The sequence below is a fragment of the Kogia breviceps genome, chromosome 3 (genome assembly GCF_026419965.1).
Source record: "Kogia breviceps isolate mKogBre1 chromosome 3, mKogBre1 haplotype 1, whole genome shotgun sequence".
In the NCBI taxonomy this organism is placed as follows: Eukaryota; Metazoa; Chordata; class Mammalia; order Artiodactyla; family Physeteridae; genus Kogia; species Kogia breviceps.
In genome coordinates, this window is record NC_081312.1 from 137,776,247 (window position 1) to 137,785,174 (window position 8,928).

Here is an 8,928-nt window from a genome sequence, read left to right on the forward strand (position 1 = left end):
TATGTTCTCTTCTAGGAGTTTTATGGTATCATGTCTTATATTTAAGTCTTTAAGCCATTTTGAGTTTATTTTTGTGTATGGTGTGACAGTGTGTTCTAACTTCATTGATTTACATGTGGCCATACAGCTTTCCCAACACCACTTGCTGAAGAGACTGTCTTTTCTCCATTTTACATTCTTGCCTCCTTTATTGAAGATTAATTGACAGTAGGTGTGTGGGTTTATTTCTGGGCGCTCTATTCTGTTCCATTGATCCATTAAAATACCATCCTGTTTTAATTACTGTAGCTTTGCAGTATTTCCTGAAGCCTGGAAGCGTTATGCCTCTGCTTTGTTCTTTTTCCTCAGGATTGCTTTGGCAATTCTGCATCCCCAGAATTTATTCATCTTCTAACTGGAAGTTTGTACCCTTTGACAGACATCACCCCTTTCCTCTCACCCTCCTACCCCTATCCCCTGGTAGACAACACTCTATGCTCTGTTTCTGTAAGTTAGGCTTTTTAAGATTCTTTCTAATCTAAAATCTAATGTGAAAAAAAAGCACATCCTAATAGTTGAGAATTATGTTTTATTTGGGGCTTTACTGAGGACTACAGCCCAGGAAACAGCCTCTCAGATAGCTCTGAGGATCTGTTCTAAAGAGGTAAGGGAGAAGCCAGGATATATAGGAGTTTTCACTGGAAAAAACAAAAAAGTCAAAAAAAAACCCAAAATAAAACATGCAGTTGGGCTTCCCTGGTGGCGCAGTGGTTGAGAATCCGCCTGCCGATGCAGCGGACACGGGTTTGTGCCCCGGTCTGGGAAGATCCCACATGCAGCGGAGCGGCTGGGCCCGTGAGCCATGGCTGCTGAGCCTGAGCGTCCGGAGCCTGTGCTCTGCAACGGGAGAGGCCACAACAGTGAGAGGCCCACGTACTGGAAAAAAAAAAAAAAACATGCAGTTGAACATTAAAAGATTACTGCTAGTAACAAAAACTGACATCTCAAGTTAAAGATTTTAGTGCTTTTCTTTGTATGGGAAGATGCAAGAGTCTGGACTTATTGAAATTATTCCTTTGAAATGCACCTTAACTATCTAGAGCCAGTATCCTATTTTTCTCCATCCTGAATTCCCCTCAGAGTGCACCAACAGGAGAGAATGCAGCGGCTGATGGCTTTATGGTTGCAACATCCTTTGTTTACTGAAACAGCAGGTGACATACTTTGTCCACAGTTCCACATATGAGATCACACAGTATTAGTCTCTCTTTGTCTGATTAATTTCACTTGGTATAACATCCTCAAGGTCCATCCATGAGTTGCAAATAGCAGGATTTCCTTCTTTCTTATGGCTGAATAATATTGTAGTATATGAGTGTATCAAATCAATACATTGTACACTTTAAACTTACACAATGTTATATGTCAATTATATCTCAATAAAGCTATTTAAAAAACTGATGTGAGAATCCCATTTTTGTGAATCTGTCCTACAAAAGGAAGGTATCAGGTCTGTTTCCTGTTGGCATCAGTTTCTCTTTCTTTATAGGTTATAGCTACCTGCATAAGCTAGATCTATCATTTTCTTTGGCCTCATTTTCTTTGGCCTTATCTCCAGGAGGTGCCACACCCATCTCTGACTTAAACAACTAAGCATTTGATATGGGCTATGTGGCAGAGGCAGCTAACTATGTCTAGTAACTATTTTCCCCTTCTTCCTTTTAGTAATAGATTCCACAGAGCCTATGACCACTCAGTTAGAGACCACATAACCCAGCCTCCCTTACACCTAGGTGTGGTCATGTGAATAAGTTTTGACCAATAGGAGATAAGTGGAAGGAATGCCTGCAAACTCCAGAGGTGAAGCCAGTGGATTTGTTCATCTAGAAATTTTGGCCTTTGAGAGATACAAATGAATATCTGCTGGCCTCTTGAACTGAGAAGAGAGAGAATTGGGAGCCACAGGATGCTGCTTTCTGCCATGGGGACAAGAAACAAGAAGAGGTGGTCTGCAAAGGGGAATGGAGCAAATGCAAAACAAGAGGCAGGGTGGGGATACTGTGAGGTCTGACAGGTGCTCAGAGCAGCTGTCGTGGTTGTGGCTCTCATTCCTCATGAGCAGGGCCATGCTACTCCTGCCCTTGGGTCCTTTTAATAGAGTCCCCATTTTCCTTCAGCAAATTTGAATGATTTTTCCATTATTTGCAAGAAAAGGGGATTCATAAAGATATGGAATAACCAGATAACCCTTTCTTTTGTATATAGTAGCAAAGAAGTTATGGCAGGAAAATTTATTGAGTTGTATCTTTTTTTTTTTTTTTTTGGTGGTATGCAGGCCTCTCACTGTTGTGGCCTCTCCCATTGCAGAGCACAGGCTCGGGACACGCAGGTTCAACGGCCATGGCTCACGGGCCCAGCCGCTCCGCGGCATGTGGGATCTTCCCAGACCAGGGCACAAACCCGTGTCCCCTGCATCGGCAGGCGGGCTCTCAACCGCTGTGCCACCAGAGAAGCCCAGAATTGTTGTATTTTGCTTTGGCTCTTGTGGAAGAATTAGAAAGAATAACAGCCATTTGTTTGTTTATTCTTGGGACTTTCCCCCCCTCTTCTAAGCAGGTAGACAGGCTTTGGGTTTCCTGCCTCAGAGGAAGTTTGAGATATGGGGCTGCAAGAAGAAGTTACCTAAGGCAGCCTGCTGTCCTAGGTTTGAAGACATCTATTTTTTGTTTTGTTTTAAATATTTATTTATTTACTCATTTACTTATTTGGTTGTGCTGGGTCTTAGTTGCAGCAGGTGGGCTCCTTAGTTGTGGCATGTGAACTCTTAGTTGCAGCATGCATGTGGGATCTAGTTCCCTGACCAGGGATTGAACCCGGGCCCCCTACGTTGGGAGCACAGAGTCTTATCCACTGCACCACCAGGGAAGTCCCTGTCCTAGGTTTGGTTTCCAAAAGTTTGAGTTCCTTGGAAGGGATTCTAGAAGAAGGGAGAGAGGCTTATTATTCTAGTGTGGGATAGCTGGAAGCAGAGAGAGTGAAGGGAGAGTCCTTGATATCTCAAGGAGAAGGATGAAAATCTGTATATTCTGTGACTTTTGGCAACCTATACCCTAATCTGGTCCCAGGGAGATTCCAGGACCTCAGAGGCGACTGGAAGCCTGCTGCATACAAAGAGATGGGATTTGGCTTTCCAGGCCTGTCACTTCCTAACAATAAAACTTTATTTATAAAAACATGGGAAGTTTGACAGATTTGACCTATAGGCCATAGTTTGGTAATTCTTGGATTAGAACATCATCATTTAGCATCCCTCAGTGAATTAGTAGATATGGACATTAGGAATCAGTAGATGTTAAGATCTTAAAAAGGCATTGTGTGCTTCCTGTGGTCTTGCCAAAGGGACCAAACTTGAGTCTAATCCAGTCTCTGGATGCAGCTACATATTTGCAGGAAATTTAAGGGACATAGAAACATGTCGAACTGCACCAAGAATATGCAATCAGTAAAATCTAGACTGGGCAGTTGTACAAGTCAAAAGCATTCTTCAACAGATTGGATACAGTAAAGGGATAGAGGGAGAGATATGGGTTGAAAGAGATTGGGAATGTATTAACTTGGAGAATGGGCAAGACTAAAGTCCAGGTTAGGGATGTACATTTGGGTGATTATTCTAAAAATCAGGATCTTGGGAGGGTTGTGATTGGGAAGGGGCCCATGGATGGGGCTTCTGGAGTAGATGGCAAGATTCTATTTCTTTTAATTTTTTTTTTTTTTTTTTGCGGTATGCAGGCCTCTCACTGTTGTGGCCTCTCCCGCTGCGGAGCACAGGCTCCGGATGCGCAGGCTCAGCGGCCATGGCTCACGGGCCCAGCCGCTCCACGGCATGTGGGATCTTCCCGGACCGGGTCACGAACCCGTGTCCCTTGCATCGGCAGGCAGACTCTCAACCACTGCACCACCAGGGAAGCCCAAGATTCTATTTCTTGATCTGATGGTGGTGACATGAATGTTCACCTTAGTTTGTGCTATGCATTTTTGGGTTTCATTTGTTTGTTTTTATTTTTTAATTTGGTGTTTTATTTTGCAGTTTTTGTTTGTTTGTTTGTTTTGTTTTAAACAGTTCTAAGGACAACATATAAGTCTGGAGCTGCTAGGTACCATGATTCTTTCTATGTGCAGAGAGCTACTTTGGGAATGAAGCCATCCCAGAAGAATGCAGGGTCTAGAGACAGAATGTGAGACATAAAGTCCAAGATGATCTTGTTTGACTACCTGAATCTAGCCATTTTTGAAGATTGGTATATCCATGAAATTTTCAGTTATATGAAACAATAAAGTAGCTTTTTATTTCTACTACTTTGATTTGTAACCAGGAGTCTATCCACATATCTGTAGATCCTCAAAAGGATCTTGACTACTCTTTGTTGAAAATTTCTGAAAAAAATGATGGTTTTGTTGGATTTTTGGTGATTGCTTTGACTGTCTGCAGTAACTCACATTCACTGCCACACACAGGCAAACCTGTTCTTCATTGTCTCCGTGCTCTCGAAAGCTTTATTCCATCGGTCCATCATCATCCACTAAGACACGGTCCATTGTGACCTTGTTTGAGGGTTGGCAGAGCTCACCGAGGGAGGGTATGGGAAGGAATGTTCTGCCAAGGGAGGATAAAGATCCTGTCACCTGGAACAGCTGGCACATTCGATGGGTTGGTCTGAAGTAAGGGGCAGTCATGTGTTTCAGGGATCTTTCATTTATTCATTCATTATGTATTTATTGATGTCCAGGCACTGCACATGACAGCCCTAGGCTCAGCTTTCAGGGAACTCACAGCTGAGGTATGGGGTGGGATGAAGAGCTATGTGGTACAACCTGGGGAGCTCTCAGAGGCCTACTTGTCTCTGGTCTGACCCATCCCCCTCTTCATGGTTCTGAATTTTCTGTCATTCGATTTATATCTTGATATTGGTGCGATACTCCCAAGAAGTCCAATTTAGAATGCAAATGTGTTAACTAGAGGGATGTGCACACTTGAAGACACAATATCGATATGGTAAAGAGTAGGAGAAGACAGAAACAATACATTTTGAGAAGAGAGTCTTTGGGAAGAGCTTGCAGCCTGCAGTCTGGAGCCCAGGTGTTGTCAAAGGTAAGCGAGAGGGATGGCCATGGGAGAAAGGGTAGAGGAAAGAGAAGTTGAGAAGTGCTTATTATTTCACCAATTTTCTCAGGTTTCGCTAGTACCCATGCCTTGAGTATCTATCTCTCCCTGGTAAGGAAGTGGGACTTACTATTTTGTATTCTTGACTTTGAAGTCAGACAGAACTGTGTTTGAATTCCAGCCTTGCTACTTACTAGCTGGTGACCTGTACCAGGTCACTTCAAAACTCTCAGCCTCAGTTTTCTTAAGAGTATAATGCAGAGAAAATATTCACCTTACTGGATGGCAGTAGAAGTAAAAGATATTAATGTATCTAAAGAGCTCAGCAGTGGGCCCAAGCACATTGGTTTTTCTCAGTGAATGTTATTTCCTTCCCTTGGTTGAATAATCCCAGTCCTTTGATAGCATTCAGGTCAAAGAGAAGAGCAACTTCAAATGGCTCTTGAGATCAGCTATACAGATGAAACTTTGGGGGGTAGTTTTATCCTTTTAAAAAGAAAGAAAAGGGGGGCGTCCCTAGTGGCGCAGTGGTTGTGAATCCGCCTGCCGATGCAGGGGACAAGGGTTCGTGCCCCAGTCCGTGAGGATCTCACATGCCGCGGAGCGGCTGGGCCCGTGAGCCATGGCCGCTGAGCCTGCGCGTCCAGAGCCAGTGCTCCACAAGTGGAGAGGCCACAACAGTGAGAGGCCCCCGTACCACAAAAAAAAAAAAAAAAAAAAAAAAAAGAGAGAGAGAAAGAAAGGGAAACTTAGCCCAATCTCTTTCAGTTGACATTCCGCAACCACATTTCTCAATATCCTACTTTCTAGTATTTTGTAGTATTTCTCTTTCTGGCCTATTTTAGCCCCTATTAAGTCAAGCCTAACTAACCCGTTCTATGTCAGAGACAAGGGGTCATAGAGTTCTTCCCTTCCATTTGTTTTTGTTTTCTCAAAGTATCAGCTTTTGGTGCCCAAGGCAATCAGGAAATGAGGGGAGTTTCCTTTTCTAGGAACCAGATAATTAAAATAATGATGTATTGAGTGCTGGCTAGGCGCCAGGCAAATGGGCTCTGCATCTTACACGGTTTCTTTAATCTTTACAATAATCCTGTGAGTGGGGATTACTATCACAGATTTATAGAGCCCTGTAGGGTTGATTTGAGGATTAAATGAAATAGTGTTTGAAATGTGCTTAGAACATCTGGATTCAATAGATGTTAGCTGTCATTATACTATTATTTTTCAGTGAAGAAATTCAGGCTCAGTTGGGTTAAGATATCCACCTAAAGTCACCAAGCTAGAAGGCTGAAGAAGGATTCCAGGTCTTGCTGTGCAATGTGCAATGTCAATGTAAGAGACCTGCTATGTTTTACATCTTGATTGAAATGACAAAACACTAATCACTTTGCACAATGACAAAAGTTTCAACCCTGTTTTAACCTGATTATCCAGTGAACATTCACCATAATTTTGGGCCAAAACATTTCCTCCCCTTCCTGATCACCCCGATCTGCCCCTTGTACAGATGCCAACTTCAGTCCTTCCAACTCCCACAGCACAGCCTTACAAGACTCAACTGCTTTTCCAGACCCATCTCCCACTTCTTCTCAAGCCATCAGCGAATACAATGGTGTGCATTTATGGTGTGCCCTGCCCTTCCTCTTGGGCCCCTGGGATTGTTCTAGGGATGAGCACTGATCCCAGCCTGGCCAATTAGCACTTTTTTTCCCCTTAATTTCAAGCTTGAATTAAGAGTGGTAGTCCTTTTCTAATGGTGGAAATAGTAAGATGTAAAACTTGGGGGTGCTGTATTTCCTAATATATAAAGACAGCTGGTCTTGAAAGAAACTGAAGCCAATGCAACAAGCGAAGCAACGACAAAGCAAGAGAATCCTGGTGGTGCTGAAGTTCCTGGTTCTACAAGTTCCTGAAGCCTGTTTACTGCCCCCACCACTTTACACTGACTGTTCCAACAATTTTTTGGATTCCTTAAGCTAATTCTTCTCCTTCACTTTGCCAGGCAAGTTCAGGTGGGAAGTTTCTGTGACTTGCAACCAGGAGTTCTGGGTAACATAAATGCCACATGGCCACAACTAAATTGGACTGCATGCTCATTCTGAGCACACTTTTGCTTATGTTGTTCTTTGTGCCTAGAATGTTCCCCATTCCCACATGTCCAAAACTAACCACTCAGTCTTCAAGGCCCCATTTCTCATGAACTTCCCCTGGTCCAACATGTTGCAATTCAACTATCCCTCTTCTAAGCTCCCCAGTCCTTTAAAAAGGGGAAAAATGTTCTTTTCGATACAGAGAAGATTAGCATGGCGCCTGTGGAAGGATGACACACACATTTGTGAAGTGTTCCATATTTTTTGACTCTGTCTCAAGAGAATTATAATGTGTCTATGTTCTTTAGGCCCAGAGCCAATTAAATAAATTCTAACATTCCTTAAAAAAAAAAGTTCTTTTATGGTACTTAGAACTTTCTAACTTGTGTTACAATTATTTGTATATACACCTCCTCTACTAGTTTCTTTCCAGAACAAAGATTTGCCTTGGTTCATCTTGTTCCCACTGTGCTACCACAGTATCTGGCACGGATAGCACTACATACATGTTAGTTCCCTTCTTCCCTCCTCCTCACTGGAGGCACACTTTTGCCCCTACAGTTTCTTTTTCTTTCCTCAGCATCAATGTTCCATTCCTTGCTGCTGAGTGAGAAAATGTTCATCTGTGTGTGCCTCAGGCAGTTGTGTTTTGATGAAACAACACTCACAAACTGTTGTAAAAATAAGCTAATTTACCTAAAAATGGTAATTGCATTGCAGCCTTAAGGAGCTACAAGGGAAATGAATATTGGTGAGATAGTGGGTTGTCCTGGTATGTGTGATATTTCATTTAGAATATGGATTTCAAGTGGGAACTCTGTAAGGTTTGCATTCAGCAAGAACGCACTGCATTTCCAAAAGAACTACCTGTCAATCTTGTGGTCCTATTTTTAGTATCCCTGCTTCCTTTCAAACCTCTTTGGCAGATCAATTACTTGTTAGGGAGAAAAGAGGTACCAAGTGCATTCTCATATGTAGATACCCTTAAAAACTCTAGGCAACTTTTGTGGCCTGGAGGTTGGTGTTTTGAGACTACATTATTATGAGAATATGTAACTTTTTCTATTTAGCTGTCAGCTCCCCTTTCAAATTCTACCACCTGGGTGAAGTTCTCTCTGTCTAGAAATCTTTTCTCTTTTCTGAGTTCTGAGAATATTTATTTTCTGCACCATCTTTTAGCTCCTATCATACTGCTTTTTACTGATGGCTGGTTTTGTTTGTTTTGTGCAAGTCTTTGTCTTCCAGAATAATTTTAATTGGTCCTTGGGTTTGGTCAGTTTCAAATTTTACCCATACTCAGAGAAAACTGAAATAGTTACACTCTGTTTAAAGGATGATATATTCCAGAGGACCTACTAAAATACCTATCATACATCTATAAACATCAAGTTACAATAAACATCTTGCCCTTCCTTTGTATCCTCCTTCTCTGGTGGAGCAGTAGGGTAAACACGTTTCAGAAGTTGGGTGCCTAACTTTACAATTTTGCTCATTCAACCAACAAAAAAATACAGGGCAATGGAATCCACATTGTTGGTTATTTGGCTATCTTTTCATGGACATTTATCTCCACCTTCAGTTTTTAGGACCCGAGAGGGCACGAACCTACTTTGTACAGCCTACAGTTCCAGCATGATGTCTTACACAGAATAGGCACCAATAAATGTGAGAAATAATTGAATAATATATACACTCTCT

The 8,928-nt window shown here is 42.2% G+C and overlaps 1 pseudogene; it reads left to right on the plus strand.

The window, feature by feature from the left end:
- The first annotated feature begins 7,395 nt into the window (after positions 1 to 7,395).
- Positions 7,396 to 7,495, plus strand: LOC131753896 (U6 spliceosomal RNA; annotated as a pseudogene).
- Positions 7,496 to 8,928: the final 1,433 nt, after the last annotated feature.